This window comes from Otolemur garnettii, unplaced genomic scaffold (genome assembly GCF_000181295.1).
Source record: "Otolemur garnettii isolate 467f Iridium unplaced genomic scaffold, OtoGar3 scaffold00020, whole genome shotgun sequence".
NCBI classification, from domain to species: Eukaryota; Metazoa; Chordata; class Mammalia; order Primates; family Galagidae; genus Otolemur; species Otolemur garnettii.
Genome location: NW_003852415.1, coordinates 19,301,360 through 19,310,970, shown reverse-complemented (window position 1 = coordinate 19,310,970; position 9,611 = coordinate 19,301,360). Strand labels below are relative to the sequence as shown.

The following is a 9,611-nucleotide window of genomic DNA, read 5'->3' as shown; positions in this document are numbered from 1 at the left end:
TGAAAACACCACACTGTACCCACAAAGTGCATCAATGTACACAGTTACCATTCAATAAAAAAAAAAAAAAGAAAAAAAAAACAATTGAACATTCTAATAGATTAATTTAATTCATTAAAATTTTGATAGTGAGTAAAATAAAAGTCTCAGAAACACTTATCCTTGGGTCAAATCCAGATATAAATGAAAAATAGTCAAAATAATAATGAATGTAAATATAAGGCTCAGCAGGGTGCTCACACCTGTAATCCTAGTATCTGGGAGGCCAAGGCAGGAGGATCATTTGAGCTCAGGGGTTTAAAACCAGCCTGAGCAAGAGTGAGAGAGACCCTTTCCCTACAAAAAATAGAAAAACCAGCCAGTCGTCGTGGTGGGGTGCCTATAGTCCCAGCTACTCGGGAGGCTAAGGCAAGAAGATCACTTGAGCCCAAAAGTCTAAGGTTGCTGTGAGCTATGGCACCACAGCATTCTACCCAGGGCAACAGAGTAAGACTCTGTCTTTCAAAAAAAGAAAAGAAAAAGCAAATACAATAAAAAGGCAATATGTACAACCTCTGACTGCAAAATGAACAAAATTGGAAAATTGGAAGACAAGGCCTAAAGTGTTCCCAGATGAGTGGTACAGTAGAATCACATTGGGAAAAGATCAGACAGGAGAAAATGAAGGAAGGAGTTTGGATTTTGCATAAATATATAAATCTAAGCCTGTTGTGTCCCTAATGCCTCTCACATTGGTCATTGTAATAAATCATGTAGCTGTTATATCCACACTGATTTCTCTTCCAACTATTCCTACCCATAGAATAAACCATGGGCTACAGAGAGGTAAATGGTCATACCTGCTGCTGAGTAAGAATGCCCACAGCAAACTTGGGAGCCTTTTGCTTAGATCAGTCTGCCTGCTCTTACCACTGCCCAGGATGGCTGTACTTATCTAACGAAGAGATTAACATAGGAGTCACCATGTTTGTTGTAATTACTGATACTTTAAAAAAAAATTGTCTCCTTCTTATGCTATCTTTCCAATTTACCATTCTTTACTGTTGTTACTCTCTCTTTCCTGCCTTTTTTGGGGGATTTATTTTCTTTTCCATTTTATTCTTCTAATGGTCTAGAAAATATACAGCCTATTTCTTTTCTTCTTAAACCCTTAAATTTGTATTTATTTATTTATGTATTTTGAGACAGAGTCTTACTCTGTCACCCTGGGTAGAGTGCCATGGCATCCACATAGCTCACAGCAACCTCAAACTCTTGGGCTCAAGATCCTCCTGCCTCAGCTTCCAGAGTAGCTGGAACTACAGGCGCCTGCCACATTGCCTGGCTAGTTTTTAGATTTTTAATAAAGACAGTGTCTCACTCTTGCTCAGGCTGGTCTCAAACTCCTGAGCTCAAGCAATCCACCTGCCTTGGCCTCTCCGAGTGCTAGGATTATAGGTGGGAGCCATCATACCCAGTCTACCCTTAAATTTTGAAGGAATATACTTTCTTTTTTTTTTTTCCACACACAGCTTTGATGAAGGAATACACTTTCATCTTTCATTTAAACATTACCACCTTCACAAAGAGTATCTCCATCAGCATCAGTATCTACAACAGTGGATTTTCAACCTTTTGAAAAACTTCAACAAAGTTTTTCAACCTTTTTTATCTCACGGCACACTTGAACCTATAGTTAAATTTCCACGGCATGCTTAAATTGTGTTGATCAAAAACAGAGTAAAACAAAGAATATACTTACTGTGCTTTGAACTTCTTTCAAAAATAATTTAATTAATGATCTTAAAATTTTTTCACACACCTAAGATTCTCTCCTGGCACACCTGTTGAAAACCACTGACGTATGGCCCTTCCCTGCCGGCTACCATCCATCTTTACCCCACCTTATCCTATCACCTGAGGGGATAATCTGAGAGTTTAGTTTCAGATAAAGTTGTTTGACTTAGGAATAGTTATTCAGACTTAATGATTTTGTTTGGTGTTCTTTACCACTATTTCTTTTACCCATCTCTTCTTCTTAGGATTAGAAACAAATCCTCAAATAATTAATCAAAAGGAGGAAAGTGAAGAAATGGATTTATGATATATTCAAATCAAAGTTAGTAGGAAAGTCTCACAGATAAGAGTTAGGGAGTGAGGATTGTGGGGTGGGGGAATGGATTTCAGTGAAACAAGAGGCTCAGAAATACGGGGCACCAACTGCTGCTTTCTCTTCCCAGAGAATGTGTCCTTCTTAATAAGCATATTGTCTTTTCATTAAGAATCAAGAAAGCTTAGTATTTGTTCCCACTAAAGGAAACCCATGGATTACTTCTGAATGGTGACCTTAGCCCTAAATATAAAAAGGCAAAAACCTAAAAAAAAAAAAAAAAAGGCAAAAACTTGAGAAGACTTGAGTTTTCCCACATCCAACTGGACCTTTCTCTGCCTGGACATCACATTCCATTAAGAACCTCAGGGCTGTGAAAAGAGGCACTAGGATAACCCACATCAAATCTGCTCTGTGTAACCCACTCATTTTTAATAATAGTTATATCCTTAAACAAGAATTTTTTTCACCTTTGCATGGACAAGGAAGGGGGAAATTATATAACCCACGATCTACCTGAAATACCATAAGTGGGCAACTTTAAGGCCTTGCATACCTAAAAGTAGCTTTATTTATTTCTTTGACTAGGTGTTGTATTGTAATTGGTTTAAAAAATCACTTGCATCCTATCTTTGAAAGTGTTGTTTCATTGTCTTCTAGATTGTGTTAAAGGAAGAGATCTGATTTTTTCTTTGTAGACTATTTCTGTTTTTTATCTGAAGGCTTTTTACAATTTTATCTTTTTACAATTTTACAATCTGTATCCTTAGTCTTCTCAAAATTCGCCATAATGTATGTAGGTGTAGGCCTTTAAAATTTTTTTTTACTTGCACTTGATGGATTGTTTCAAACTGCCTTGTCTGTTCCAGCTCTGGGAAAATTTTCTTCTTTGACTTTTTTATTTCCTCCTTTCAATTTTCTCTCTTCTAGATGGAATGCGTATTAAACAGACATTGAATTCCCTAATCTATATTCCATGTGCTTTTTAACTCACCATTTCTAATTGCTTGATCTTTCCTCTATGTTCTTGAATTAGCTGCTCTTGCAGCTAATTTTCTCTTTGGCTGTATCATTCCATTATTAAGCTCAGATACTGAGAAGCAGGACACATAACAACTAACAGTAGTTGTTAAAGCTCTCTGTTCCTTCTAGAAATCAGTAGCAGCTACCTGGAGAAAATCCCAACCTTTTTAGCCTCAGTTTCTACATTTAAAACTTTAGTCAAGAAGCCAATGCCAGTGAATTGAATGATGGGCGACTTACATCTCAATAAAGCTGTATTGTTTAAAAAGCCAATGCCACAAATCAATAGGGTTTGAAAGGGTTGACATGCTAAACAGCTAAGAATAGTTCCCTAAAAAATTTCCCCTGAAGATTATCCCAGACTCCCTTCCTATTCCTTGTATATATGGAAACTGAGCCTGGAATTTCCCATATCCTAAATACCCATCAACTGTGACTATGTTTTTCTTGTCTTTCTTTTTTTTTTGTTTTAGAACTTTGTCACTCTCTGTAAAGTGCTGTGGCATCACAGCTCACAGCAATCTCCAGCTCTTGGACTTAGGCAATTCTTTTGCCTCAGCCTCCTGAGTACCTGGGACTATAGGCACCCGCCACAACGCCTGGCTATTTTTTTGTTGCAGTTTGGTTGGGGCCAAGTTTGAACCTACCACCCTCGGTATATGGGGCCAGCACCCTACTCACTGAGCCACAGACACTGCCCAACTATGTTTTTCTTTAGATTTGTTTAAAGTCAGAACATATGTGCCCAGCTCATCTTCTTGATCTAATCTCTCCTCCTATAATAAATCTAAACTACAATATGGATGAATTTCACATACGTAACATTCAGCTAAAGAAGTCAAAGGTAATAGCACATTTAATATTATTCCATTTATATTAAAGTTCAAACAGGCAAAACCAATCTGTGCTGTTAGAAGTGAGGATTGGAGCTGGGCATGGTGGCTCATGCCTATGATCCTAGCACTCTGGGAGGCTGAGGGAAATGGATTGCTTGAGCTCAGGAGTTCAAGACCAACCTGAGTAAGAGCAAGACCCTGTCTCTACTAAAAATAGAAAAACTATCTCAAGCAACTGGAAAAGGAAGAACACTCCAATCCAAAACACAGAAGAAAAGAAATAACCAAAATTAGAGCAGAATTAAATGAAATTGAAAATAAAAGGATCATACAACAGATCAATAAATCAAAAAGTTGGTTTTTTGAAAAGGTCAATAAAATAGATAAACCTTTAGCCAACCTAACCAAGAAAAACAGAGTTAAATCCCTAATTTCATCAATCAGAAATGGTAAAGACAAAATAACAACAGATCCCTCAGAAATTCAAAAAATCCTACATGAATATTACAAGAAACTTTATTCCCAGAAGTATGAAAATCTGAAGAAAATCGACCAATACTTGGAAGCACGCCACCTTCCAAGACTTAGCCAGAAGGAAGTGGAAATGTTGAACAGGCCTATATCAAGTTCTGAAATAGCATCAACTATACAAAATCTCCCTAAAAAGAAAATCACAAACCAGATGGCTTCCCATCAGAATTATACCAAACTTTTAAAGAGGAACTAGTACCTATACTATTTAACCTTTTCCAAAATATAGAAAAAGTAGGAATACTACCCAACACATTCTAGGAAGCAAATATTACCTTGATCCCCAAACCAGGAAAAGACCCAACAAGAAAAGAAAATTATAGATCAATATCACTAATGAATATTGATGGGAAAATATTCAACAAGATCCTAACAAACAGAATCCAGCAACACATCAAACAAATCATATACCACGACCAAGTGAGTTTTATCCCAGGATCTCAAGGCTGGTTCAACATACATAAATCTATACATGTAATTTGTCACATAAACAAATTAAAAAACAAAGACCATATGATACTCTCAATTGATGCAGAAAAAGCTTTGAATAATATCCAGCATCCCTTTATGATCAGAACACTTAAGAAAATTGGCATAGAAGGGACATTTCTCAAACTGATAGAGACCATCTACAGCAAACCCACAGCCAATATTGTATTGAATAGAGCTAAATTGAAATCATTTCCACTTAGATCAGGAACCAGGCAAGGTTGTCCTTTGTCTCCATTGCTCTTTAACATTGTAATGGAAGTTTTAGCCATCGCCATCAGGGAAGAAAGGGCGATCAAGGGTATCCACATAGGATCAGAAGAGATCAAACTTTCACTCTTCGCAGATGATATGATTGTACACCTGGAAAACACCAGAGATTCTACTAAAAACTTTTAGAAGTGATCAAGGAATACAGCAGCATCTCAAGTTACAAAATCAACACCCAGAAGTCAGTAGCCTTTATATATACCAACAATAGTCAAGCTGAAAAAATAGTCAAAAACTCTATTCCGTTCACAGTAGTGCCAAAGAAGATGAAATATTTGGGAGTTTACCTAACAAAAGACAAGAAAGATCTCTATAAAGAGAACTATGAAACTCTAAGAAAAGAAATAGCTGAAAATGTTAACAAATGGAAAAACATACGATGCTCATGGCTGGGAAAAATTAACACAGTTAAGATGTCCATACTACCTAAAGCAATATATCATTTTAATGCAATCCCTATTAATGCTCCCTTGTCATACTTTAAAGATCTCGATAAAATAATACTTCATTTTGTATGGAATCAGAAAAAACCTCAAATAGCCAAGACTTTACTCAGAAATAAAAACAAAGCAGGACGAATTATGCTACCAGACATCAGAGTATACTATAAATCCATAGTGATCAAAACAGCATGGTATTGGCACAAAAACAGAGAGGGAGATGTATGGAACAGAATAGAGAACCAAGGGGTGAACCCAGCTACTTACCATTACCTGATCTTGACACGCCAATTAAAAACATTGAGTGGGAAAAAGATTCCCTATTTAATAAATGGTGCTAGACTAACTGGCTGGTGACTTGCAGAAGACTGAAACTGGACCCACACCTTTCACCACTAACTAAGATAGACTCTCACTGGATTAAAGATTTAAATTTAAGACATGAAACTATAAAAATACTAGAAGAAAGTGTAGAGAAAACTCTTGAAGAAATCGGTCTGGGTGAATTTTTTATGAGGAGGGCTCCCTGGGGAATTGAAGCAACATCAAAAATACACTACTGGGACCTCATCAAATTAAAAAGCTTCTGCACAGTGAAGAACACAGTAAGTAAAGCAAGCAGACAGTCCTCAGAATGGGAGAAGATATTTGCTGATTATGTCTCTGACAAATATTTAATAACCAGAATCCACAGAGAACTCAAATGTACTAGCAAGAAGAGAACAAGTGATCCCATCTCAGGGTGGGCAAGGGACTTGAAGAGAAACTTCTCTAAAGACAGGCGCATGACCTACAGATATATGAAAAAACACTCATCATCCTTAATCATCAGAGAAATGCAAATTAAAAGTACTTTGAGATATCATCTAACACCAGTAAGATTAGGGCATATCACAAAATCTCAAAATCACAGATGCTGGCATGGTTGTGGAGAAAAGGGAACACTTCTACACAACTGGTGGGATTGCAAATTAATATGTCCCTTTTGGAAAGTCATCTGGAGAACACTTAGAGAACTAAAAATAGACCTACCATTTGATCCTATAATTCCTCTGCTGGGTATATATCCAGAAGATCAAAAATCACGCTACAATAAAGATATTTGTACCAGAATGTTCATTGCAGCCCAAATCATAATGCTAGGTCATGGAAGAAGCCCAAGTGTCCTTCAACCCATGAATGGATCAATGAATTGTGGTATATGTACACCAGGGAATACTATGCAGCCATAAAGAAAGATGGAGACTTTACCTCCTTCATGTTTACATGGATGGAGCTGGAGAATATTCTTCTAAGCAAAGTATCTCAAGAACGGAAGAAAAAGTATTCAATGTACTCAACCCTATTATGTAACTAATCTATAGCTATTGTAGGAAAACTATAACCCAATTTTAGCCCAAAAATATGGGGAAAGAAAAGGAAGGGGAGGGGGAGGGAAGGGGAGGGAGGAGGGAGGGTGATTGGTGGGATTCACACATGTGAATCTTATTAAATGTAGAATATAAATGTCTTTTTTTTATTTCTTATAGCATAACTGTGTACATTAATGCAATCATGGGGTATAGTGTGCTGTTTTCATATACAATTTGAAATAAGAATATAGGCTCAGCACCTGTGGCTCAAGCGGCTAAGGCACCAGCCACATACACCTAAGGTGGCGGGTTCGAATCCCCAGCCCGGGCCCGCCAAACAACAATGATGGCTGCAACCAAAAAATGGCCAGGCATTGTGGCGGGCACCTGTGGTCCCAGCTACTTGGGAGGCTGAGGCAGGAGACTCGCTTGAGCCCAGGAGTTGGAGGTTGCTGTGAGTGTGATGCCATGGCACTCTACCCAGGGGGATAGCTTGAGGCTCCGTCTCAAAAAAAAAAAAAAAAAAGAAAGAAGAATATAAATGTCTTAACACAACTAAGAAAATGACATGAAGGCTATGTTAACCAGTTGGATGAAAGTATTCCAAATTGTATATAGTAACAACCCACTGTACCCCATGATAGTATTAATGTACACAGCTATGACTTATTAAAAATAAATAAATAAATAAATAAATAAATAAAAATAGAAAAACTAGCCACGTATTGTAGCAGGCACTGGGTCCCAGCTACTCTGGAGGCTGAAGGAGGGAGACTGCTTGAGCCCAAGAGTTTGGAGTTGCTGTGAGCTGTGATGCCACAGCACTCTACCCAGGGTGACAGAGTGAGACTCTGTCTCCAAAAAAAAAAAAGTCATGATTGTGGTTCTCTAGGTGTCGTTGTAATGTTTTTAGCTCTTGGAGTTGGTTAGATAAGGTATACTAACTTTGTGAAATTCACTGAATCATACACTTACAACTTATGCACTTTTACATATGCTATACTTCAATTAAAAGTTCAACTTTTCTATAGGAGCTGCTGGGTTGAGAGGAACATGACCTTCTCCTTTCCCCGCCATGGCTTGTGCTCGTTCACTGATATCAGTGTTCTCCAAAAAGGAGGAGTCATCTGAGAAAAATGTTGCTTTTCCTCCTGTTGTCTTCAAGCTCTCATTCAACCAGATATTATGAACTTTGTTCATACCAACTTGTGCAAAAACAACAGACAGCACTACGCTGTCAGTGAATTGCCAAGTCATCAGACCAGCACTGAGTCCTGGGGCACTGGAGAGCTGTGACTACAATTCCCAGGGTTTGAGCTGGTGGGACTCCTCCTTCTGCCAGGGTGCTTTTGGAAATACGTGTCATACAGGCTACAGGTCTGCACCATCCAAAACCTGGCATCGCTGACACTGTAGAGTGAACACAACCCAAAAGCTATATGCCATCTGCTCTGCCCTGGCTGCCTCAACCTTACCAGCGCTGGTCATGTCTAAAGGGCATTAAATTGAAGAAGTTCCTGAACTTCCACACATGGTTGAAGATAAAGTAGAAGAGTATAAGAAGACTAAGGAGGCTGTTTTACTTAAGAAAGTTAAAGCCTGGAATGATATCAAAAAGGTCTATGCCTTTCAGCAACTAAGGGCTGGTAAGGGCAAAATGAGACAGTTGTCATATCCAGCACAAGGGACCCCGCATTGTCTATAATGAAAACAACAGTATCATCGGGCTTTCAGGAACATCCCCGCGTAACGTAAGCAAGCTAAACATTTTGAAACTTTCTTCTGGTGAGCATAGGGGATATTTCTACATTTGGACTGAAAGCTGCTTCCCTCAAGAGTAACTACAACTGTCTCATGCACATGATGATGAGCACAGAAGCATCTTGAAAAAGCTCAGAGATCCAAAGAGCTCTTCCTGCACCATGAAAAAAGATTCATCATGAAAAAGGAGTTCTGAAGAAGAATCCACTGAAAAACCCAAGAATCATGTTGAAGCTAAACCCATATGCATAGACCATGTACCAGAATACCATTGTTTACCAGGCCAGGAATCCCTAAACTTTGGGCGGATAAGGCAGCAGCAGCCCTGCAGGCCAAGTCGGATGAGAAGGGGGTTGCAGGCAAGAAGCCCATAGCAGTGAAGAAAGGGGAAAAAACCTCTGGTGAGAAAAAAGGCTGCCTCTACCAAAAACCAACAGCTGGAAAGAAGCCAGCAGAAAAGAAAGCCTGGGAATAAACTCTTAATTAAATTCATTTATTCCATAAAGGTCAAATCATTCTAGACAGTTTATTTTATTTTTATTTTTATTTTTTATTTATTTATTTTTTTGTAGAGACAGAGTCTCACTTTTTCGCCCTCGGTAGAGTGCAGCGGAGTCGCTCCAGCAACCTCCAACTCCTGGGCTTAGGCGATTCCTCTGCCTCAGCCTCCCACGTAGCTGGGACTACAGGCGCCCGCCGCAACGCCCGGCTATTTTTTGTTGCAGTTTGGCCAGGGCTGGGTTTGAACCCACCACCCTCGGTATATGGAGCCAGCGCCACTGAGCCACAGGCGCCTCCATAGACAGTTTATTTTTAATAA

General features: G+C 38.7%; 1 pseudogene; it reads left to right on the top strand.

The window, feature by feature from the left end:
- The first annotated feature begins 8,069 nt into the window (after positions 1-8,069).
- On the top strand, positions 8,070-9,266 carry LOC100940601 (annotated as a pseudogene).
- The last annotated feature ends 345 nt before the right edge of the window (positions 9,267-9,611 follow it).